Source organism: Ptiloglossa arizonensis, chromosome 11, assembly GCF_051014685.1.
Source record: "Ptiloglossa arizonensis isolate GNS036 chromosome 11, iyPtiAriz1_principal, whole genome shotgun sequence".
Taxonomy (NCBI): domain Eukaryota; kingdom Metazoa; phylum Arthropoda; class Insecta; order Hymenoptera; family Colletidae; genus Ptiloglossa; species Ptiloglossa arizonensis.
In genome coordinates this window covers 13,645,910-13,672,106 of record NC_135058.1, presented here as the reverse complement: position 1 = coordinate 13,672,106, position 26,197 = coordinate 13,645,910, and the positions used below count along the sequence as shown (strand labels likewise).

General features: G+C 44.2%; 1 protein-coding gene across 5 annotated transcripts in view; it reads right to left on the bottom strand.

Annotated features, from left to right (window-relative positions):
* Ten-a (Teneurin-a transmembrane protein) overlaps window positions 1-26,197 on the bottom strand; it is a 990,045-nt gene that overhangs the window by 692,804 nt on the left and 271,044 nt on the right. For all 5 annotated transcript variants that reach the window (XM_076323558.1, XM_076323557.1, XM_076323560.1 and 2 more), the window contains exon 2: window positions 16,566-16,601. The gene's annotated coding sequence lies outside the window, so the exon portion shown is untranslated. The remainder of the gene's footprint in view (window positions 1-16,565; window positions 16,602-26,197) is intronic.

The following is a 26,197-nucleotide window of genomic DNA, read 5'->3' as shown; positions in this document are numbered from 1 at the left end:
TGATGCGTGAGCATCTATCGACTCATCACGATGGTTGTTTGCGAAACAGGCCCAATCGTATTTACTTGTTACGCCTTCAGCGAGAAATTAATTTCGGAAGGAGAATATTCGTACGGATAAGTGATTGCACCGCGAATTCCTTTGTTCGCTTATACCTATACACCAAAAGGGTATATTTTAGTGAATATTTAAAAAGGTCGGGGAAACATTTTCGTGCACATTTTTTCAGTTCACCGCCATCATTTCCCCACGGGTGAATACAATCCCCGAGGCTTCCTGTATACGTAACTATGGTTCTACCCTTACAGAGCTTATCTTAAAGTCTTCGTAAAATATTATATAGTCGCAGGATCGGGGTTCCTCTCCGTCAACAAGTGCCCTCCTTCTGTCCTCGACACCAGGTATTCTTGCAGATAATAGCGTCGCAGGGGTCCAATTGTAAACCATGCTTTTCAGAGGTGTCTCAACGTTTCATACTTCTCGTTCAGTTACATATTGATAATATTCTGAACATGTCGAGATCACTCTTCAATAGGACGCAATATTATGCATCTTGAGATTCCTCGTCAATTTCTGACAAGCAGTTATTACCAAGCAACATTGCCTTTTACAATCTTTTTACTTATTTATATTCACCAAGTATTTATTGCAACGGTCATAGATTCTATAAGACAATATTTAAACTTTTCAATTTTAGCTCCGCTTCATTTCTGCTCTATTTCCACCAATTACCTTTCCTTGGTTACTCGAAGTCAAGTAGAATTACTTCCATCAGGTAGTATTACCTCCGTCTATGGTCAGACAAGTAGAATTATCCCGCCTGTGATCAGACGAGTAGTATAACCCCCGCCAATCAGCAGACAAGTGGTATAACCCCCGTACATGACCAGACAAGTAGTGTAACCCCCGTCCGTGGTCAGACAAGTAGTGTAACGCCCGCCCATGTTCAGACAAGTAGTGTAACCCCCGTTCATGGTTAGACAAGTAGTATAAACCCCGTCCATGATCAGACAAGTAGTGTAACCCCCGTTCATGGTTAGACAAGTAGTATAATCCCCGTGCATGGCCAGACAAGTAATATGCCCGCGTCCGTGGTTAGACAAGTAGTATAACCCCCGTCCATGTTCAGACAAGTAGTATAATTCCCATCTATGGCCAGACAAGTAGTATGTCTCTCGTCCATGGTCAGACAAGTAGTCTGGCTATAACATCGTTAAAAATCATCGCATGACTGCGCTAACCTACAATCTGACCAATAATTTACTAACACTTTTTTTTAAAACTATTTTAATTTTTCGATTTTATCTCGTTTCTTCCTTGTTCAATGATTTTTCTTCTCCTTCCTCCTGCTATTAATTTAATTTCCCAATGATATCTCATTCGCTGTGCTCTATTTCTTTCAAGTAATAAAAAAGAATCAACGACAATTACCACGCTTTAATTCGTTCCAATTTTACCCCTGATTACTGCCCCCCGTATTCCCTCGAAGACACCTATAAGAAAGAAAATCACCAAGAATCGCTGCACAATAATTTAGTTTCCGAATTGTACCCCACTTCGCAAAAACTATAAAAAAAAAAACAACTATACGAAGAGAACAGAAACGAACGAAAGTTCCCACGTCTTGATCCAACTACCCAAATTTACCACGCGCCCGCTCTCTGTTCCCTGCGAGACAATAAAAGGAAGAAAAGAAAGAAAAAGAAAAATTAGAAAGAGATCGTCTTCGTTTCCTCCGGTCAACTACTCGCGAGGACCGTAGCCGTCCGTGAGCCACCCTCGTTGGCCAAAAACCACAGTATCCTCGCGCTGATTTTTCGCGCCGGTGCGGCGAAGCGACAGAGGGCGAGGAGGAGCCGCCGCCGCCGCCGCCGCCGCCGCCGCCACCGCCGCGACGATTTATTATCCCGCGGCGGAGCCGTCCGTTTCGCGAATGAATTGCTCGGTCGCAACTTTTTCGTAAGGCCCTCGGAGAACAAAGCTCAACTATGGATTCCGTGATCGGAAGGACAATAGAATTAATGGCCGTGCGAGAAACGACGAGACGGGGGACGAACGGTGTGGACGAACCTCGAGACCCGTGGAGGGAGGATTTTTTCCCGTTCGGTGTCCTGGGCTCCTGGTCCCTTCGTCCCTGCCTAGAAATAACGGCCGCGCGGATATCGGGGCCGGGTCGCGCGCGGGGAACCACCGGAAGATCGAGGAAAAGATAGACTCCGCTCGACGGGGGCGTGAGGAGCTCCAGGGCCGCGGAACTGTGAAACTTCATCGGGGAATTCCAGCTACGGACGTGTTCAAACGTTATCAGAGGGTGGTCATCGTCGCACGTCGTTGGAATACGGACAGACCGGAAACACAGTCCCGTTTGCGCCGTTTCCCTTTTCGTCTCGCGGTCCTCTGCCGGTGACAACACCGTAGGGACGAACACGATGGAACGAGACGCGTATCAAAGATCGATGCGATGCAATATTAAAAAGATCCTACGCGGTACGTGGACCTCGACTCCGGTCGTTGACGAAATCGAGGAGAATCCGAGATTGGTTTCCGAGAGAACGATGGACAACGGTACGGTCCTGTCCCGAATAGGGCTTTGATTTAGGATTATCTTCCACGGGATCGAGAGACAGATCGCCGAAACGATCAGTTCGGGGATAGCGTGTTGCTCGCGTGAAAAGATTACGAATTGATCATCCGGTGAATCGTGAGCGGAGTTGAGTCCAGGTGGAAAGATTCTTCGGTATACGGATGGGTGAACGAAAGTTTTGCTCCTGGGAGGAATTGCCAATACGGCGAGCGAGACGTTTCGGTGATCATTTCGGCTAACGAGGGAGATCAATGGACAGTTATCAGAGTCGATGATACTTGGCTCGTGGGTAGATAGGGGAGTATTTATTTATGCGAGACTAATGGAGTTCAGGAATGGTTGAAAGAACTCGTAAAGGTTCCTTGGTCTATGATATTTTGATTTAGGTACTATTCATAGAAGCACAGAAACAATGATGTTGAATTATTTAAAGCACAGAGTGATCGAGCAAATATCTTTTAAGGAACACTAGGTGTAACAAGTCGTGATTCGAGGTTATGTTTCTACGTTCCTCTTCCAGCAGTTCCCGCTTTTGAGCAACAGAAGCGAGACCCTGGTCTTGAAAGCGGGGTAGGTCGCGATTTCTGGCCGAACGCGAAGCAAGGATGGATTCTTCGCGCTTTCTTGGTTACAACCGCGTCTGTGCTATCCCACAGCACAGCTCTGTCTACAGTAATGCGAAACTAGCTGCTAAAATGTAAACCAAGGACTGTAACGAGCGGTGCTTCCAAGTGTAAAACGTCTGAGCATTACGATTAAAGCTTTATCGAGCGAAGAAATTTAGTTCACCGTTTCTTGTTACATTTATCTCGAATATCCAGGTAGTTTGGGTTCTCGCTTGTAAAATTTCACTCTCTTCGTTCGTCGATTAACGTTGTGGAAATTCTATCGCCATTGTGGCCCAAGAATACCCACCCACCGTTTAACCGAAGCACTGCGCGTTGAATATTTACGTATGTATCCACGACGTGTCGCTGCGTGAAATGTTCAGTGAACCAGCGACTATGAATATCACGAGCAATCTCAAGAAGCCCGCAAATACCGCATTCTACTCCGGTAAATGTAGTCGGCGCGTGGTGCGCCGGTGTTGACCCTAATTTCCCGCGCAAACCTGCAACCTGCTGGCTTGTTCTCGCTGCGTTTCAAAAGCATTGAAAATTGAGGGATCGATGGATCAAACGCGAACTCTCGCGTTCTTTGAACGTGTCGCGCTTTTTCCAACTCGAGCCTGGGATAAAGTGAAAAAAAAGGGAGAAACATCAGTTGACTCGGTTAACACGGTTGGTAACGGGTAGGGTGGAAAAGTGAAGAAACATTCGATAATGGCTGGGGGATAATTGGTTTGAATACGACTTGTACTGGGTGAATCGGAGAAGAAACATGTGTGAACATTTTCTTTGGATTTAAGATACGCAAGGTAATATTTAGATGGATGTCTAGAAAAATTGGAATCAATTTTGAACACAATTTCCACCGTTCCAAGATCATCGTTTTCTCCTTTTCTTAAATTGGAACAAGCTAGAAAATATTTAGAGCGTAGACTGAACTTTCTTGAAAAATTATTCGAATGGAAATTTAAAAGAATGTTTTCAAGCGCAACCGATCCGAGTCAAAGCGTAGAGGGAACCGAGGTATTTCTTTAACACGGAGATCGGTTTTGTTGCAAAAATACGGCTAATTAAGGTGGCGGTGGTTTCCGCTCGTATTTGACGTTAAAAATGGTAAAATTCAGTGGCTGAACGCGAAACGACCAAAGGGTTACGTTTCTGAAAGCCGGATACCGAGCTGTCCCCTTTAATTCCTCCTTCGAGCCAGGTTCAGACACTGTGTACCGCGATACTCTTTTAAATAATAAAAGTTCCCCGGGGAGCTCCCATTTTCATTCTCCTCAATTAAGCCGATCCACTCGTCGCGGCAGCGAATAGAAAGGGTCCTCCTCGCATTAATTCCTAGGATGTCTTCGATGAATCGTCGATCCCTTAAATATTGACACTGCGCTCCAGAGGGAAGGAAGATCGCGAGTACGCATTGGATCCACAATGAAATCTCCAAGAGAAGTCGTCCTCCTCGTAATTCTTCCTTCCAGTCCCTTCTCCCCGCCACCAACCCCCGATCCTCACCGCTGTTACCCGGCACACCACGTTTCTACTAAACGCGCGTCGATTTAATTCCAATTGGCCGTCTTCTAATTAATACGAACGTGCTTTTTCCAATCGAGGGGTGACCAGATCGACTAGAAGTGCGACTGCTCGCAAACACTCCGCTCCTTATGCATTATTAAACGCGCGACCGAAGATAAAATCGCGTTCATCGATCGGATCGCGTTCACCGCGAACAAGACGGTAGCGTCGCTCGCGAAAGGACTCGTCGCGACGTAAAATCGCGATTAAACGTTGAACGGTGTACCCTTGCGATGAATTAATTTCGTAAGAACCCGGTGCCGAGGTGCACATTGCACTTTTGCACTCGTATCCGTCGCATCGTAACGTTGAATGTACACTCGCCGCGTCGAGTGCACGCACACGGTGGTTAACCATTCGTATTCATCGGGACACTCTTGCAGTACTCGAGTCTGCCCTTGCTCGTTCCTGATGCGCAATTATTAACTAACAATGAGTCATGCGTGCACAGACGCTCGGATGTTTTTCACGCGGTTGCCGCGACGCGCCCTCTCCAACGCGGTGCACAAACTCGTCTTTGAAGTTGGAATCTAAAGCGGTCTGCATCTCGACGTCGCGCAACAGGGTAACATTTTACGCCAGGTGTCTGCACTATTCTAATTTAGGCGATAGAAACGTTGCGATGGTGACGATGGTGATATTATTGAATATGCGCGGTAGAGTTGGGGGATGTGGAGAGAATTTAGAAACGAACGGTAAGGAAACGCGCGTATCGAGCTCGAGTGATCCAGAAAGGAGTGAAATTGTGTAACGATGATGATAGCAGATAATTGTGCGGAGGAGGAGGCTCACCCGCATCGATATCGCGTGGTGAACTATAACGGTACACGGAAACGGAAAACCTAGAGAATGAGATTGATCGTAACAAAAAGAGGAAAGAAAACAAAAAGTAACGGTACGCAAGAAACAAAAAGAGAATGAATGTTACCGGCGTTAGAGATTCGCGAACGAATGTATGTAGAGAAAATTAGGTTAAAGTACGGGCATAATTCAGGATGAAGGTTTTAAGCCGTGCATTCGAAAGAAAGAATGGTGGAAGTGAGCGCATTTGAACAGGAATAATATAATAATTATGAGAAGATTAAGATTCCATAATAGGACAATGTCGCGATCGTCGTACCGATATCAGTTATGATGGAAGTAACATTGTCACAATTTGCAAAAGAATATGTACAGAAATATGCGGAATATGCCGATCGAGAAAACTTGGAACATTTTTCTTTTTCATCTCACGAATTTTCTTTCAAATTCTGTTCCTCGCGCGTCCCGGATAATCTTTTCGAATAAACGTGCAAAAGGTTGAACACACACATAAAAAAAAAGAGGAATCACAAGAGCAATTCTCGATATTTTGTATCGACTCTCTCTGAAAATACAGATTTGTGAAAATCGCGTTCGCGTTTGAAGTTACACGCTATTCACGTGCGAAGCTTTTAATTAAATTTTGATTCTGACAGCTTAATTCGGTAACAGGGTATTTCGATGAATTTGTCTATAAAATTTCCGTTCGAGGGAGTCGGGTTGTCGAGTTCCGGCAGGGATGACAAAACGTCCAACAAAAAAAAAAGACGGAAAAAGACAAAAAAAAAAAATTCTCATTTATCCATCCGGCGCTCGGAATTCGGGCATTATTTCGTCAATTTTTCGAATTCCCCGATAAATCGTATCCCGTGATACGGCGAAAATTCGCCAGCCGACCGGAGACACGAGAAACTCTCGAAAACGAATCCCCTCGTAGGATTCTTAACAACCGCTCCCCTCTAACCGGGGGCCATCTTTCTTTCTCTGAACGATACATCCAGCCGGCAAATAAAATCAGCTCGAAGACGCGAGCAGGTCTCCCGTGACCCCGTCCTGCAAGAGCTGCGCAACAGGAGCATATCCCCGATCGATCGCCGTGAAAGGAATCTCTCGGTCGTCCGAGAATCTCGTAACAAGTTGTATCCTTTCATCGGTCCTTTGGTTCTGTCTCTGTGTCCGCGCCGCGTTTGATCCGCGCCGGCTTCGACAATTACCCGCATTAAATTGCTCTCGTAATGAACTTTTTCCGTTACGTCGTTTATTCTCGGTCCTTTGTCCCCCCCCCCCCTCTGCTTGAATATTTATCGAAGTTAAACCGAGACGAATTTAATAAATACGTTATGATTTAATCGGGAGCTCCAGCGGGAAGCCGGGTCGAGGGGTACGAGATTACGCGCCCGAGGGAAAAACCGCGGCGATGGAGGACCGAGCGCGGAACGGGGGAAAAGAACGGGACGGGAAGGTAGCGCGGAACAACCGCAGGATATAAAAAGGAACGAAACAAATCCTGGTTAAAGGGCTGATGAAGAATCCAGGAGCCGTGGGCGGAAGGACACGCGGCCCCCGGGGAGGATCAGAATTACGGTATCGCTTAAATTCAGCCGTCTTCCGCGCGAAATTAAAAGAACAACTCGTCCCGCCTCCGCTTCGTTCCTCCACCCCCTCCCTCCTACTACCCCATTGGACCCGTTCAGTTTCTCCACCGCGATGTCTCTCCCTTCTTTTCTTCCACTCCGCGTCTATTCAGCTCCGCAGCGGAGCGAAACCGCGCTATTTTCATAACGCGCTCCGGCACGCGCGGCGCTGAAAGGCTCCTAGGATAGTACCCACGGCTTATTTAAAACCCACCGTCTCGTATCTCCAGGAGCTGTTTATCTCGAACGTGTTTACATTAAACGGAGTTTCTTGTCCGCGATAGAAAATCCTCCAACGAGAGATCCTGTCCCCGCCGAGTACCCGATGCGCTTTTAATATACGCGCCATTTGTTGTGACACAGCGCGGTGAAGTCGAGTATGTACACGGTGATACCATAATCGGAATCGTGGGATTGAGAACCGGTCGTAAACTGATCGTTTGTAATCGTTGCGCATCGATTTCGATCGAAACGATTTCGAGATGCGAAAAAATGCAAGTGTTATCGGTGCATCGGTGAATGGTGCACATTCGGTTTCGATTACGGTTGCGTAGTTGGTATTTTTCGGTTCTGTATCGATTACCCTCGATTCTATGTATCGGTACATTTTTATATGGAATTTATTACGATTCCTGGTTTTTACTGAATTTTTGAGAACGTCTGTGTATACGCTGAAAGGTTTTAAGAGAGGTATTCGATGTTTGGGGGGAATTTATCGTTAGTAATTTATTCTTTAAATTATTACGTTCTTGGATGTATTTATGAGTTTGTTAGAATTTTATCTTGAAATTTGGGCGTTTTGTGGACGAATGTATGTATTTGTATTATACGAGGGAGGGTTGGAATGTAACAGTTATCGAACCGATGTAGAACTTGCGATTGCTTGAAGAACCGAAATCAATGTTTAAATGTGTAAATGTTTCGAATAAATATTCGAACATCCCTTCTCGATGTTGGCTAAATGGTGGACGAAAGGAATATAATGTTGAGCGTGGAAAAATTGAACGTGATTTTGAAAATTTGTAAAGGTGAAAAAAATGTGTCAACCCCTAGAAAGATTACGAAGCGTGTTATTTTTTATAGAAAAAAATTTGGTTCGTTAAAAACTGAAACGATAGAATGGAGGAGGCAGAAGTTTCCCCCGGTATAACTGTACAAAAACATCTATACGCAACAATCAGAGATGGACGAACGAATAACAAATAAAAATTGAACCGTCCAATCGAATAAATGACGTGAATAAATCGCTATGCGTTGGTTTTATTCGTCATCTTTTATTCGAATAAAATTTTGCCCCTCTCTGACTCCAAATGTGCAAAAAGAGAAATGAAATTTTCGATCCTGCCGTAGGCGTTCGACAATTTTAGTATATTCCATTGGTTATTTTTCGACTTTACAGGTTTCCCTTTTTTAGTAGCTGTTTCTAACAAAGTACGAGGCTTCGAACGTAAAACTAAAACCCACGAAGCAGAAATATGTGAAATTTTATTCGAACAATAGACAACGAACGAGAACACTATATGGAGATTTATTTTCAATGCTTATCCAATTGAATAATTATCGCGATAAGCTTCCGCTCGTTCGATGTGAAATATAATTTAATTTTAAATTAAACACGAAAGAGTAATCCGTCATTTGCTCGTCAATATCATTAGATAGATTGCTGCATTTTTATCGCGCTATTATTATAGGAGGAATTTCATTTATTACGCAAAATATTCTGACCTTAATTTCGATGGGACGTACCAATTTGTGGAGATACAAGTGTTACCGACATTTTCTCTATTCTTATTCCGCATAGGTAATACATTAATTTTTCTAGCAATTATTTCCGTGTTCGAAATATTAAAAAATCAATCGTTTGAATAATATACAAGTAAAATGTTTCTTTAGTCACTAAATTTCCGTAATACACATTAAATCATAAATATTTCAGGTTTTATTAATAATTCATCACGGAGAGGAAGAGAAAACAGTTTCTACGTGTCTATATAGGGAGAGATTCGATATTTTTATATTCTTTCTCTCGTCGTTATCGTTAAGCTTTCAATTTTTATATTCACGATCAAGAAGAGTGGACAAAACACTTAATGGACGCAATACCAATTATGTAAATAGTCGAATAAAAGTACGATGGATATACATCGTTAAGGCACTTAGGAAGATCGAATTATTATTTTAATTTCCTGAGTATTTAATCTTTAGCGATCCTGTTTACTTTTACCCCATTAATAGTATCTACAAATGACCCTTCAAGATCTACCCCCCTCCGGATTTGTAATAGTTTGTTCAACAAGTTTCGTCGTTCGATAAAATTGATTGAGCAACCTACTACTATACCATTCAACAAGTATTATCGAACGACAATACTTATTGAACAATTTATGCACATAACTCTAGATACGTACAGCTCTTCCAACAGATAATTCCCAGCAACCCCTATATTTAACACACAATATTGTTATCACCGTGAGCCCTAATTCATAGGGTACACCGGCAAAAATTCCCAAAGGGTATGAATATCGAGGTTCCCTCGTTACTCGACCAAACTTGGAAAATTTCCAAAGTTCAACATCTCCCGGCCAAATATTATATAAAAATCTGGTTCTTTACACCCGTCTAGCGTCCCGTGTTACATCGATCGTTTGAATCGCGCTTCGGGGAATCCCTCTGGCAGCGTACCGCGCGCAGTTAACGCGGGAATCTCTCCGGTTGTTATAAAGAATCGTGTGGGACGTCATTGGAGGCCGCAGCTAACCCCCTCCCCGCCCTCGGATCTTAAAAGTTGAAACGATAATTGCTCGCGGGCGATGGTTCGAGTTTCTCGTCGGTCCGCGAGACAATATCCTTTATCTCGGTACAGTTCCGTCGGTTATCAGGAGCGAACGTACGCGGTAACTGTGCACGGTCTGGAGATTTCCTTAACCCAGACCGGCGAGACGTGGCGTTGGCAAACGCGGAAAACATTTCCACAAAAGAAAACCGGGGCTGGCGCGTTGGACGTCAAATCCCGCGAATCCTCGGTCCCCGAGATAATGTTAATATCCGGCTCGGTTTTGTAATTGCCAATTATTTCAGCTTATTCCACGCTTTGTTCCCCGACGCTTATCCCGTCGCGACTCTCGCTGCACGAAGAGTGGGGGTGGAGAGGAAGGGAAGGGGAGGAGGATACCACCCCTCTGAAGAATCCAGCAACGGTCTCGCTGGTGCCCCTCATCCCCACCAGTTCGTCCCCCTTTATGCAATCGTCTCCGTGCTAAGTCCCCGCCGACTCTTATTCGCGCTCGCTCGCCAAAGGAACTCGCCTCGCTTAACGAACAGCCGTGGCGTCGCTGGCTTTGCCATTCGGTCGAGATTTCTGCTCGTTGCCTCGCTCCTTAAATTCGGGATCAGATTCTCATCCGATGACCTTTCACCCCGGGGACAATAACGCGCCGCCTCGATTTTCAAAGCGTCCTCTCTTCCGCCGGTTACCGCCTCACGGTGCTTTTCGACGCGCGGTGCTTGTTGCCTTTCGTTATATCTATCTCGAAGAAACCTGCCCGGATCAACGAACCCCGCCGAATTAAATTTCTACGCCGCGGTTAGAGGCTAGCGACACCGAGTACGCGCCAAATGTTTTGGCCGAAGGAGGGACCAACTTTACTCGTTGGCACGCGGTTGCTCGCTGTTGGTAAGATTGTGTGCAAGCAGGAATATATAATTGTAATCGTTGTTCGGTACTTATTAACTGTTGTAGTTTCGTTTTTCGATCGTAACGAGCGATACGTTTAATGTTCATTCGTTGATCAAAAATTGCACACGAAATCTCCAATTGGTTCTTCTTTCGGTAAACGAATCCAGCAATCGAGAAGCAAGCTCTCGCTCGATGGTACTTCGAGGCAAATATAATTACGACGAACTTACAAATGACTCATCGTCGAAGTGAAAAATCAGCTTTGACGAATCGGGTACCTTTCGCAAAGAAAATTTCTCCTATTCTCGAACACCTAGACACGTCTCGAGTGGCACAAGGAACGAGCAATCCACGTCTCCTGTTCGAGACGCGATCGTTCCCTCAGTGCTCGAAAATCTTTCGTCAGATTTCTTCCCTAACCTCTTTCGAAACCATTGCTCGCCCGCGGGCGTTCCGCTCGATCGCGCGATATCACGACCACCGTTGTTTCTTTTTTTTTTTTTCTTTTTTTCCGGCATGTTAAAGAATAATCGTCGGTTCGTAGCGGGACCGGGGCGAAATCCCCCGAACGAGGCGAAGGGGCTAGATTAAACGCGATAATACGCCGTCCCGATACCTTTTTGGCTCGTACCGATGCGTCGGGAGCGTTCTCCTCACACCCCCCACCCCTCCCCGCGTCCCTCGTTATCCATTTTCCCCGCCCGGCAACGTTTAGTGCATTCCCCGGTCCACGCCAGTCGCAAGCCTGGCTCCACAAATTTTGCAAAACACCGATATAAATCGTTTGATAACGCGTCTGGCCCTGGGCGTCGATATACACCGGGGCTTGGCGGACGTAGGGGGAGGGACGCGGAAAAGCGGGGACGAAAAAGGCGAAAAGCGGAAAAGAGAGAGCTAGGGAGAGCCAGGGAGAGCCAGGGAGAGCCAGGGAGAGCCAGGGAGAGCCAGGGAGAGCCAGGGAGAGCCAGGGAGAGCTAGGGAGAGCTAGAGACAGCTAGAAAGAGCTAGAGAGAGCTAGAAAGAGCTAGGGAGAGCTAGAGAGAGCTAGAGAGAGAGACAAGCTGGGGGAAAAAGCGACGGAGGGAGAAAGGGAACTGGAGATAGAAGCGAGCTCGTGGAAATTTGGCGAAACGCCAGCTGCGGGGCAACGGTGCTGGGAAGGTGCGCATAAACAACGCCGCGTATACCGCTCGATCACCAGCGTGTCGGGTTACGCAGCTGATATCGCTAATTGCAAAAACTACCCTCGCCCACCGTCATCCTGGGCGACTGCACGGAAACTTTTTAACGCGTTGACGGTAGGTGTGATCCAATGTGCCGCGTGCTTTGTCTTTCGACGAGAATCCGAAATGCGAAAGAGGAGCATCGTTAAGGTACGTGGGTACCAAGGTACCTCGGTATCTGAGGTGTCCAAGGATAGAGGTATCGTTGAATTTCCTCCTTCTCGAGTCTCGCTGCGAGTTCAACGAACGAACAAATGGAAATGATTTCATGGTGTAATCTCTTTGGAAGAATAGGTAAATGACGAGAAAAATTACATTTTTTTTGCTATTATTAGTCCTCTATTGGCTCCATTTGGACTACTTTTAGTTACACTTGGTCAAAAAATTGTTGAAGTTTCTTTGAATAGCGTGTAATCGAAGGTAGTTCGAGAGAGGTAGTCGTTCCGAAGGTAGTCGAGTTTTGATTGATAGAATACTTTACTTGTCTATGAATAAAGTTGTGGTTCGTGTGCGATAAAAAAGAGACACGAGACGAGTAGAGGATTAATAACCACTGTAGCAACCGTAACGGTTTATTAATAACGCGGAGATAAACTAAAGTGGAATGGTTTCAACTTATTCGAGAAGGTAGAACGAAACAGATTTATTAATGGCTAATTGACTCTCGAGAATCGCAATGTGAATGCAGCGCAAACATGCTGTGTTAGATAATAATATTCCAGACAGTTTTCAAGTATATTCTCACGGATCTCACCCGTTGGCACTCAAACGGTTATACCACAAAGGGTAGATTTAATATCTTTCGTGAAAGCTGAGCATTTCGAGTTCCATGGTAATTGTTACATTCGCAAAGAGATCTCGACGGAAATGTTTAATTTGCTGCAACGGGTACGGTGCAGTTTGGACGTGAAAAAAAAGAAAAACGATCGCGATGCAATTGAGTCGGACGTTAATGTTAAAATTGCACGTGATCGAACCGCGATGAACAGATTTAGTACGGAATAACACGCGTATGCAAATAGCTGCATTCGTACCGAGTGAAAGTAAACAACAAACGTTGAATAAAATTCTTTCACGTAGCAAATCTCTCGCCGTTTAAAATTAAGTTTCGGAATAATATCTAATTACAGTTCCACGATCGAATTAAGTTTACATTGTCGTCTAAATTTGCATCTACATATATTTTCCTCACCGGGTGTACTTTCACGCACCGATTTGCAAAAAAGAAAATTATTTCGATCGAGAAAAATGTTCAAAACTCTCCGTCGAGTAAATACGCGTTTAAAAACTTCCTCGTCCCGTTTCAGTTACGAAAGAAAAGAAACTTTTCCCAACGTGTGTCTATTAACGCAACTGCGTCTGAACTTTATTTCCAAGTTTCGTATTCTCTCTTCAATACCTATTCACGTACACCGTTTACCAATGAACGTGCATTAACGCTATGCAGGTTTCCCGCGCGATCTTACGTTCGAGGAACCTATTCCCGAAGAAAACCGAGACCTCTCGATGAAAACTTACGAAAGAGACCAACCGAGTGTTCCGAACAATAATATCCGCGTACAACCTACCAACAGTTCTCATTTCTTTAATTTATTTACTGGAGAAACTCGCATTCGTACCAACGCGTCACGCTTATAGACGGTGGTTGGTCGATAGCAACGCAGCTTCGTTTTACGCGCTGGTACTCCGCGCGTGTAGTCTCTTTTCGTTCGCTACGAGTACGTTGCCATTATTCGTATCATTGTCCGCGAAACAAGCGAACTTTTGCTGCCGGTCGCGGCGGTAACTTCGTACGACCATGGTTGAACGAAATCGATACCGCGGGGTTCTTTATCCCCGAAACGCTGTTCCAAGGTCCACGGGTAGAACCGGTACGCCGACAATATGATTTACTGCGGTAAAACCGTGCCGCGGGGTAACCCGTGCTGGAAGAAAACACGCCCCTCCCGCCGCCGGGCCGCGGGGCAAAAATCCTGACGCAGTTTCTCCTTGAGGAAACATTTTTAAAAGGCGGCCGACGATGCGCGTGGCTCACGGTAATTAAGCATCCGGCCTGCACAGGGTCCGCAGACTGGGAGGGGGAGGGGGTTAAAAAACTAAATAAATAGAGGACGCGTCCGGCGGGGAGAGTCTGGCCGCCGCGGACCCAGCTGCGGACCGTTGGATACGCGGCGGTCGCACCGGCACCGGCAGAGCTTGCGCAAACACAAAAGCTCACGGCCGAAGACAAACAACGGGACTGTAAGCTGCGACGTAGCCCAGGGCGCTGCGGCCTCTGCCGGAAGGAAGGAAGGAAGACGCGTCCAGAGCGAACAGAGCGGGACGGAACAACCACCGTGGTGTGGTGGTGGGGGAAGGATCGACCAGGAGTGGGGAGAGGTAAGACGCGAGCGACAAAGCCCCGACGAGAAGAGGCGCCCGTAACGTTGCCCGATACCTATACGGAACTGCCGAAGGCTCGTGCCCGCTCGCGAAGACGGTGTACTCGAATTAACGCGATGGGGTCGAGAGCACGCGAGCTGGGGAGCCAACCGAGGGTGGAACGAACCGGTGGTTCGCGAAGCTGGAGAGCGCCAGGTTAAGGGGACTATTAGCTAACGAATTATCGCGCCGTAAAAATTAAATAAAAATCTGCTACGAAAAGTGAAAGTCAATTTTTACGAGGTGCACGAACCTTGAAACAAGGAGTTCCGATGGTGAAAGAAATATACAGGGTGTTTCCAAGCTGGTGGTACAATTCGAAAGAAAAGAAAACCAAGTCGAAAATATACAGTGACTGTTTTTCGCAGAGTTTCATTCTCGAGTAAATCGATGTTAAAGATCACGCGCACCCTGGACTGTAGTATTGTACTTTTCGTTGCGTTCGAGCTTACAAACGATTCCGATACGCGACTCGAAGAGTAATTTGATTTCGATCCCTGTCCCTTCCCGACTAAACTAAAAAATTCGTACAGCAAACAGCACGGTGTGCACCGGTGGAATCGTATGCAATTGCACCGGTACTCGAGGAATATTCGACATCGATTTATTCGGAGACGGAACCTCGAATAAAAAAAAAGAGAAAAAGAAAAATCACTCGAGATTTTCCATGTATTTTTCCATCCAGATTCGTCTCTTCTCGTCTGTTGTGCCACCATTTAGAAAGCTCCCTGTTTAATCGAGGAAATAGCGCAGTTTTCTAGCAACGTGTACGAAATTCCGCAGGGAGTGTCTCGATACTCCCTCGTGTACCGGTACACCGTGAAATTTTCGGGTATCGACGGAAGGGTTGAATCGAGTGTCGCGCGAATCGACACACCTCGTGTTCCACTTTCGAGGAACGTTCTCCATTTCAAAGTATTTACGGACGCGCACGAACGGAGACACGTTTTTCGTAGAAAGAAGCCGTATCGTTCCGCACGGTGGCGCGGAACCGTGGATATCCGGCGGCAGGCGAGACGGTAACGCGATGCATCGCGTTTTTATGAATGAAACGACTTCCCTCTATAGATTCCCGGGATTTTTCACGGCTAGTGTAACCTAAGCGCCTTTGATCGTTCAACGTTGATAGCGGCAATAGCGGGGCGATATCAACGATATTCGATTTTCCGGTAGAACGGCCATCAGGTTTCCGGTCGTTTTTAAAAAAACACATTCCCCCCGCCCCTACGCTCCGCCATTCGATGCCGAGCGTAGTTTTTGTTCGATGTAAGAGCGAACAGGTGGGTGGATCAACCAATCGAACCCCTCGTCATTGGTATACACGGACGTTATTTAATTTCCGAAGTACTGGGTGGGGCACTTAAAACCAACTACCCGAATGACTCGTTCACTTTTGGCGGTAGATAATAATGTTCCGGATCGATCTTGCCTGGCTCCGAGGGACCATAATCCGGGGTTGGTAGTTTTGACGTAGACAAGGGTACGAGAGGTATTCCATGGTTTTCATTTGTAGAATGAACATCGAGGTCACAGTTTCGAACATTTAATTTTAAAGACTTGTAATGACCTTCGTATCCTTTCTATAATTCCACTTATAGAAAAAAAACTATTAACGAAAGGTTGTATCGCTCTTGAAACCAAGCAACATCGATCCAAAGTATTTCTGTTTATCGCTAAAGGTAAACGAAGGGACGAATACGTTGAAAATATTTTGGTGGTGGATTTCAGACGGAATAGAGATTGGCCACGATTTAAAATGAATCGAGTCCGTTGCTGTAATTCGAATGGAAGTTCACCTCGATCGTTGCAACGAAACGCCTTAATTGTTGCGCGCTTGTTTGTTTTTATAAGCTCTGTCCATAACGTGCGGTTGAACTCAGCGGAACTAAGCCGCTTATGGGAGCCATTACAGCGATGTTTTCATTGGAATACTGCAGTGGCCCGGGTCAAAGTAGTACGACTTTTTTGATGGGTTCTAATCGGAGCATCATTATCATAGCATTAAGGGAAACTTTCAGCTTAATGCGCAACGTTCCGTTAACTCACCTATTGTTCTTGGCGCTGGAGAGGTCGGCGATTGTTCTGCAACAAAAAGTAAAGCGTTAGAACTCAAAATTTCAATTTACAGCGAGTTATTAAGGTGAAATGTATTTTTAAATCCATTTCTTTTCAAAATTGGCGTCAATTTTAAAACAATACAGATTCGTAATTTCTTTGAAATTTCCATTTCAGAAATAGAACTCATAACGATCCAGAAGAGCCAACCGAAATAACGAATATACCAACGAATAGAGTTTTAAACATTTTAAGCTTCAAATTTACGTAGTAAAATTTACACAAATATTTATTGTATGTTGTTTTCCAACCCGTTTCCGCTATTTAATCTTAGCATTTTTATCCACAAAATTTTATTTATTACGCAATAAATACTATCGCGAGAACATTTCTGAGACAAACAAATATATTATTTAAATAATCTGCTATTGTTAAGCTTTCTTATTCTTAATCAAAAAGGTTACGTTTCATTTTAAACACACAAAGGTAACATCCAAATTTTGGAAATTACAAAACACGAAGAACTGAGGACATTATATATATATATATATATATTGTGAAACATTTCTTTATAATATCAAAGATGAATACGTCATTTAACCTGGTAATTTTTTAATAACTCACACTGTGCACGTATACAATTTCGTCGATCACAACACAACGCAATCCTAAGCGTTTCACGATTTTTTCGCGTTGTGCTAAATTTTAGTCGATTCGGTAGATTAGAGTAGTGGAAAGCTGACCAAGGATAATTTATTGCGCCTAATCTAGCTTCATCACTTAACTCGCAACTAGGTTAGTGGACGCTCATCATCCACAGGAAGCCGTGTACTTTCCAACTACGTGACATAACTTAATTTGCGATACTTCCTGCCTGAAAACCCGCTGCGTTGATAATTAACCGAATTAACAAATGCGCATCGCGCACTGCAGCTGCTGGTTTGACCAATCGTTCGCCATAAAATGTGCAAATCTACGAGTGTCGAGAGATTTTCGTATGAGTTACACTCATTGCAAAGCGTTAACACCGGAATAATCAAGAAGAATGTTATCGTTGACTCGTACTACTGAACGAGTAGTATTGCGTGTAATAAATACAACAGCGTACGTGTTGCGTTATTCTAAAAATGCGATACAAGTGCACAATCAAGGAGCCTTCGAAATTTGTTACAATTTCCTACGGATTAATTCGAATACTTTCATTTCGATGAAATGAAATATTTCTTCCAAATATCGCGTTAAATGATCCGAGGAAAATATATATTCTTCTATACTTTTCAAATATCTTGGCAATGGTTTTACCCCTACTCTGAATGTCGCTAGACTCCACTTCTACTCCAAGTCAGTGCCACTCTCTCTATTCGAGAGACGAAGAATGTCTGCAAGGCAGCGCGGAGGCACGGGAGCTACAGTGGTGGGGATAGCCCAAGCGTTGTGGTGGGGATAGCCCGAGCGTCGTGGTGGGGACAACCTCTCACAGCGTCCTCCACGGCCAATTTATTTGGCGCTCACCAACGGTTACAGATCTTCGTCGCGTTCAGGACTCATTTCACTCGCACTTACAATACTTTGACGTTCGAGTACTCAATATTTTACCTTCCTCCCATGTTTTCCGTATCCGGAACTAACCAACGAAATTTTATAACCACCCAAATTAATCGCCGCGCGAGAGAGTTAACAAACTCTGCGGATATAATTAGAGAACACGTACGAGGGATCAACAGCTAGCCCCGTTGGAGGTTAATTGCCGGTCAATTAGTCGCGCGTAAATATTTCGCGATACCCAAACGACGTGCAGCGATTATCTGTCGTTGAGTCGTGTGTCGTGTCAAACATTGAGCGTAGCGATCGCCAACTTCGAGGAATCTACGAAGAAAAATACGTCCAGATGAAAGAAACCGATAATTTCTTTTTTTTTCGGCCCGGTACCATTATTCTGAACGATTATCCGTCGAATTTATCGCGTACGTATCTCGTGGCAACTGCGCACGCGCGCGCGTCGCGTGTAATTTATTGTCACTTCGCGTTCCGAAAAATGCCTTTACTGATTCATCCGCAGACGCATAAAAACCATGCAGCCATATGTTACGCCGTTCAGCCTCTTGTTCCCATTTCACGCACACGCGGACAATAGCGTTGTAAAGAGTACCATATTTTACCGTGCTCTCTGAACTTCATATTTTGCTGCATATCATCTTAAACCTTTCGTTCACGATTTTTCATTTTTCGAAATAAAATTTTGATTTTCGTTACAGGAACGAATCGAATTAATTTTGAAATTTTTCAACCGTGGTTCGAAGTTCTTGCGTCGGAGCAACTAGTTTTGCACAGTTCAGATTAGGAGCAATTGAAATACCACTGTATACAAATTTTCGAAAAAAAATTTTCGTCTTGGCGAAAAAGCGAAACAACATTTTTTTTTAAAAGAGCCAAATTATATTTATGTCACAATGTACCAAATTTAGATACACGTACCAAAGTAAGGAATCTCGTAGAATAAAGGATAAACGGAATATCGATAAATATGCAAACGGTAACAGCATTTTGAATTGTATCCCTTTCTTGAGCCGATGCATTAGCTGATTGGTTCTACCAACGCAACGCAAATTTGTGGTTTGATTTCCATATTTCTATAAAAAGGTAGATGGCGGTACACGTTTAATATAGATAGTACACATGTACAGAATGTGGGAAAACGTGAAATATTGGATAAAATTTTTCCACTCTGTTTTAAAACACATAGAATTCAATTTAATAGGGTTAATGCGCCATGAGCGACCGCGTTACTCGTACAATTTTTTTCACCGTTTCCTCTGCAATCGTATTAATACATTTCTTACGTTCTTTCCCTTTTAATATTTATCTCTCCAACTTTTAAACTTGCGTTTTATATACAGCAGAGTCTCGATTATCCCTGAAATTTTCAGTTCCATTTCCCTGCAATAATCAAGGTAACCAATACAGCGAAAAGAAGCTCTACTCGCACAGTATATCTTCATTATGTGTGGTCATTACTACCTGTTACTTCCCCCTCCAAATTTACCCGTTGCTAAATGACCCATCCCTTCCACTTGTCAACGTAATGCAACGAACGAGGCTCTCGTATACGCAATAATCGAGGTTATACTGTGCATAGAAATAAAGATAAGCATACATTCGGAATACAAAATTAGTTACAGCTTTACATTAATATTAGCGCAACGAATATATTTACAATAAAATTGTGCAATGCCTTCAAAGATAATTTCTTAGAATTATTTTAGAAAAGAAAATGTTTCAGAAAAGACATTTTTTATGTACTTTGCATTTTTCAAACGGTGTAACATATTTTTTGTAATAAAGCTCACATAAGCCACGAGTCGTTCCAATTTGTAAACTCACGATGGTGTATTACGAAAATTAAAGAAAATAACCAAGATTGGTGTTCGTGCAAAATTTTCTCCGCATTTTGAAGATTAAGATCATTCGCAACGTATCGATAAATTCGCCATCGTTTTCCACTACACGGTAACAGTGAGATTCACTTTACTCTTTACGTTTTCACGATTCCCAAAGGCGAGTAATCCGAACACATTACCCTACATTTGTCACGGTCTTTCGTTTCCTCTGAAATGAACAAACCGGCTCCTCGTCCGTAGCCATTGACGCACCAGGGTGAAAATCAAATACTCGACATTGCTGGCCTGTAAATGCTATCCAGTGATAACCTGATTTCCAAGTCAGCGAGCTTCCGTGCGCCCCGACGCGTAATTTCTCCATCGACAGAAATTAAACATCTCCGTTACAAATGGAATCGGCCAATACGATTTCACGGGGTTTCAGGTTCGATCGTGGGACGATTCGAGCGTGCCGGCTTAACGCGATAACGCATTACTCTTTACAGAAGCACGCTCGGTCCGAAGAAGAGGTGGAAAGTTCAACAGAGAGCTGAAAAGTCGCGGAAAGATAAGGGTCTACCGTGGGTCTAGACAATGTGCTACCAAGGCGGTCCGCTTTTGTCCCAGATTCGTGCGATTCCTTCACTCCGCGAGCAAAGTCCTTGAAACTCGACGAAAGATAGGAGACAGGATATTGTTTTCTCGCTATCTAAACGTATCTCAGGGGATAGAGAGGAGAGGAGGGAGTGTGGGGGGTTCACTCGACCATTACCCAGACGTCAACCCAACGAAACGGTTAGCGTTCGAGCGAAACTCGCGCGGAAATAACACTAGGCGCGGTCGCGAACACAGAAGTGAAAAAGAAACGCGTCGCAACGATGGTTAAAAACGTGCACGTGAACGATCGATTGTTACGTTCGTGTTGCACGCCGATCGTTTCTCGAATCGTCTACCGCACTCCGATGCGAAAATACGTAATCATCGTGAAACGCGCTTTAAAGTAAATCGCGATCCCCGTGAGAAGATACTCGACGAGTATCGTTGAACGTGGTACGCAAAGCAAGACTTTTCCGCGGGCACTTTAGACGTTTCCGCTGCGCCGGGTATAAAGCTATTTATGCATCCCACCCATCCACAACCACCACCACCACCACCACAACCACCACCATCACCCTGGGGAGAGTAATTTTTCTCTGCCCGGTAAATATAACGTCAAACCTTTGAGCCTTGAAGAGACGCTCAAGAAATCCGTAATGCAGGCCTCCACAATGAAGTGGCTCGGTGCAGTATCGTTAAGACCGAGTGCAATAAAATTAACAACTGACGTCGAGGACGCTTCGCTAACTTCCCTAACGTGAACTTTTTCGTGAATGTATTCATGACGGTAAGATTGCGTTATTTTAAGTTCCTGCTTTCACTCCTCGAGCCGCGAGTAGAAGAAAACTTAAACGCGCGCCCCGAGACGTAGACGAGAGACACACAGCACACGTTACCGCGAATGCTGTTACTTGTACCGTACCAATAAGTCGCGGAGTGAGACTAAATTAGTAACGTTCGTTAGCCGGCTGAGCCTCCGAGACACGTTTCGAGAGACCCTTTCGCCTTCGCGACAAGCTTCTGTATAATTGTTTACGTATACGCGATTATTATCGCTCCTAGGAGCTTTTCGCGGTTTGCTCGAAATTGGAACACCTGTTACATCGGTAACGTTCCGTCGAGTAGCGAGCGCGAATCGTATCGATGGATACGCGAAATCAACCGATAAGTGCTTCTGTATTAGCGTGAAATGAATTTTATAACGGCGACGAAACGAGATATTGTGGCTAAGTTAGCAGTGGTTTCATGTGAATAACTTTCCGACGGAGTACTCGTTGAAACTGCAATTATTAGAGCGAAGTGGTACAGTACCGTCTGTGGTCAGACACGATTTATGTTTACTAGTGTACACTGTAATTTACAGTGTGAGCATTGGTTCGTTAATTGTTTGGAATGGAAGTTACCGAGATTGTCGAGAAAATAAAAAATATGCGTTAACGTTTTATAGTTTCCATTTTAACAACAAATATTGTTCGATCTATTCACTTATTAGTTACTTTTTACAAGTAATTACTATTACTAGTATTTACAAATTATTACTGTTTACAATTCGTAAGTGGTAATAGTCGTTTTGGTCTTATCGACAGATATGTGCAATTCAATCGTAAATTATTCAAAGAGTACCGTAGAAATATTTAATAATAAAACAATGAATGTAACCTTTTCAAGTTGTAATTATCTAAATAGTGTACTGGAAAATATTCCGTATAACGCGTGGATGATTAATTATGATGAACATGCGATTCGAGCGATAAACGGAGTAGCATAATACCGTATGCAGTAAGGCGCTTGTACCTAATGTGATGAGAACTGCAGTCGCTGTTACTTCAGCTGTGTACATCGTTTAGTTAATTGTTTCGAGTAAATGTTATCGATACTAGCGAGGAGTTCGAAATATTCTCCGTAAAATATTTCCCATCTTCTCATTTTTCACGATCGTTTTTTTAATTTTCCAATTTCCCATTTTCTACTGTTCCTTCTCAATTCTTCCACACTGATACTTTTCATTTCCAACTTAATAATTTCATACTTTCCACGATCGATTTTCAAGTTTCCATTTCCTATTTCCCTATTCCTCCATTTTCCACTTTCAATTTCCCAATTTGCAACTCACCATTTTCCACTTTACTATTCACCATTCCCTATTTTCCCATTTCCGCAAAACTCTTTCTTCATCGTCGATGTTATTACGAAATTACATTCACTGGAATCGCAAAATTATACAATACGCTCCGCCCGGTATTACACTGCCGCCATTTTACAATAAACAATGCACAAAAGAAACTCATATATCGTTACGATCCGCCGTTAGCTTTCCAATGGATTCAAGTCGACGGACAAATAAAACGCGAGAGCGTGGAGGACCCATTTTTCAAATTTTTTTTCCAAACTCCGTGTATCCGTGTCGATGCAAATTGGATGTTCTAGCGTGTTGAATAATCGACAGGGTTTTGTCGCGAGCGGCACCGCCCGAGGTGCTATTCACTAACAAGATGTCAATGCTTCGAGTACGCGCACGTCGGTGCATAGCCGCGCTAGAAACAGAGAACGCGAAACGAGTTCCAGCCTTTTCTCGTAACCCGTCAATAGGATTATGAGAACGCGATACGTAACGCGCGCCACTGTGCACTCTAATAAATACCGGTCTCGACTGTTTAAAGTACCATCGAATACTGACATTTCGCGAAAACATTGTAAATACCGAATTCAATCGCGGCGTATAATCCCTGGGGAAAAAGAAACTTTTCGTTTCGAAACAGCCACCGTTCGTTGCAATAACTTTCTTCTGTTCGTTTTTGTTTCGTAGAACAGTGGTGTTCGCACGATTAGAAATTTGATAGGTAAAAAAAGTCCAGTAGTAATTCGAATACAAATATATAACACCTTTACCTCCACGTCAGTTCTCCATACTTGGAATAGTGTCCACGATGTTCACATGAACCGTATCGTAAAAAGTAGAAATATTCGACGATTTGTCGCTGTACTTATTTCATAATATTACTACCAAGACTGATGCTATCTAAAAGTTTACAACTATCATAGTTTGCGTCTTGCGAGCACTTTGGAGAATCGTTGTAACTTTGGGGCGTCGGTTGCCAGTAACCACCGTGGCGTTCAACGTGTTAATAAGATAGAATTTATAATAAATTCTTCGTTCAAATTTCAGGGGATTGTAAATTACTCCCGAAGTTTCGTTTTACCATCTTGACGTGATATTCGAACAAGATAAACGAGATTCGAGCGAACCGCGATGCGCGGAACATGCAGCAGCCCTTTTCTCGCTCGCGTAGCATTACCGCGGTGAATCACGCCAGACCGACAATTAATTGGGTCAAAATCATTATCAGCCCTTCCCGGGGGTTTAATGATCTCGACCATGGCCGTTCAACTTGAATTACCGCCGCCACGGAGCATTCGTTGTCGCATCTCTCAGATATCCGCGCGCATGCACGCACATGGGCTGGCTGCACCGGCCAGGACGCGGCGAGATAATACGTCAACAAGATCGAGTCGAATTGATATAGGATGCGCTTACGCGTGGCCCGTTAATTTCAGTTGAAACGACGGGGAGACCCGGACGCGGCGAAACGCGAGCCAGGAATTTATGGCGCTCGGAAAACTTGGTATTTTTCTGATCGGTAGACGAAGAACCAATCTCGGAAACGACGCGGTGTTTGATTTGTGGAGTTATTATTTCGTCGAATGTTAATCGTCGTTATTAAATGCATTTGTTACGATTCGTACATCGAGTATCGAGGAGACCTCGATGAACAAACACAGTTCAGGAATTTATGACACTTGGAAAACTTTGTATCTCTGATCGGAAGAACCAGTCTTGGAACCGACGCGGTGTTTGATTCGTGGAGTTATTGTTTCATCGAGTGTTAATCGTCGTTATTAAATACTTTCGTTGCAGTTAGACCTCGAGACAACGAGGTAATTCTACTATCGGTGTTACGGATCGTTCGAATATTTACAATTGCATATGTACTATAAATATTTGCAATTTATTCACCTGGTATACGTACAAAATAATCCCTCGATTCTGCACGAATTTTTTATTTCGATCAAAGCGGTAAAATAGTGATTGGTACTTCGGGTACAATGTACAATTACGTACGTTTTAATGCAATCATCGATACGTAAATCCATAGTTCATTTTAATTATTCGTACTTAATGTTCGGAAACATTTGTCGCGCGCTGTACGATTACGTAATCTTATTTTCTCCTTATTAAGCGCTCGATCCATCTTTGAAGTGGGACACATATTACACGGCACGCCCCGACCGATACCATCGACTGGCAATGACTTCCGTGACCGGGGCACAAATTTCTTTTCATACACTTTATTAACAACCGTTCATTAAAAGAGTATTAAGTGCATTACCATACGAAGATCGTGGAGATCCGTACGATGCGTGACAAATTCTCAAACCTTCGGGTGACTTTTTCTTCGCGAAATCCACGAGGATGCATAGGTTAGGTCGCTCGAACGTAAAGCCACGATCTTACTGCGCACGATCTCGAATAGTCGATACAGCGTACGCTGTGTATCGAAATAAATATTTAAAGTCACCTTTCCAGCGAGTCGATCGCGCATACATATTCGTGCCTTTCTAATCGTTCGCCGGCGACGCTCTCGATGGCTTGAACGCTCATTAACGATTCAATTTTATGGGCGATGCGTCGATGAATAATTTTTCCGCTCGTTGCCGACCACGCGCCGGTAAATCGTTTCCGGGGCCCCTCGATCCCGATATTTTCGTCGCTCGGTACGCCGGGTCATCGATCGCTTCCAATTTTTTCGACATTTTTTCTCTCTCTCTTTCTCTCTCTCTCTCTTTCCTTCGCGTACATCTTCTCTCTTTTTTTTTTATTTCACCGATCGCGCGACATCGATCGACGAACGAAACACCCGTCCAGCGATCCGTTCAGTTCCTGTTGAGCGTAACAACGACCCCGTGGTATTGGCCCGGGGTTCACGTGCACGGACTCCTGCGTCGAACGATACCCGCTCTCGTTCGGGACAAAAGACACGCGTAAATAGCTCGATCCCCGCGTGCACGGGACAGATTTACTGGCGCTAATCGTTCGTGCGCGTTAATGAATGTGTCCGGTTATTGTTTCGAACGGCGACGTTCGGGCCGTATTCATAGTGGATAATCGTAGACCGAGGACCAATGTACCGGTGCATCGGTATCGTTCGAATTAATTCGGTTTATCGAACGGGGGTGGCAACGTAACGCGTTTGTACGGGACTTGGTAAAAATGGAGCGACGATGCGTTAATATGATCAAGCTCGTGGGGCTTGATTGAGAGAGAATAATAGCCGAACACGGTGCGTTGAATTTATCGGGCGAGGAAGAGGGTCGTTTATTTCGCGACGAAAGTATCGAATTATGTGGAAAAAGGGGGAAATCGAATTAACGAGGATATACCTCCGTACAGGCGGGATGGCCAGACTCCTGTTACGTGAATTGGGGTATGAAACTGAGACAGAATCCCCCTTTTTTAAATTAACCACCCGAAACCCAGGAGGCTTGCAATTTTCAGCGAATCGAATGAACTTTCGTGAAATTTTCCGTTCCAAGGCGGAGTCTCTCAGGGACACCGGTGTATGTTTTTCTGATGCTGTTTTATAACTCTTG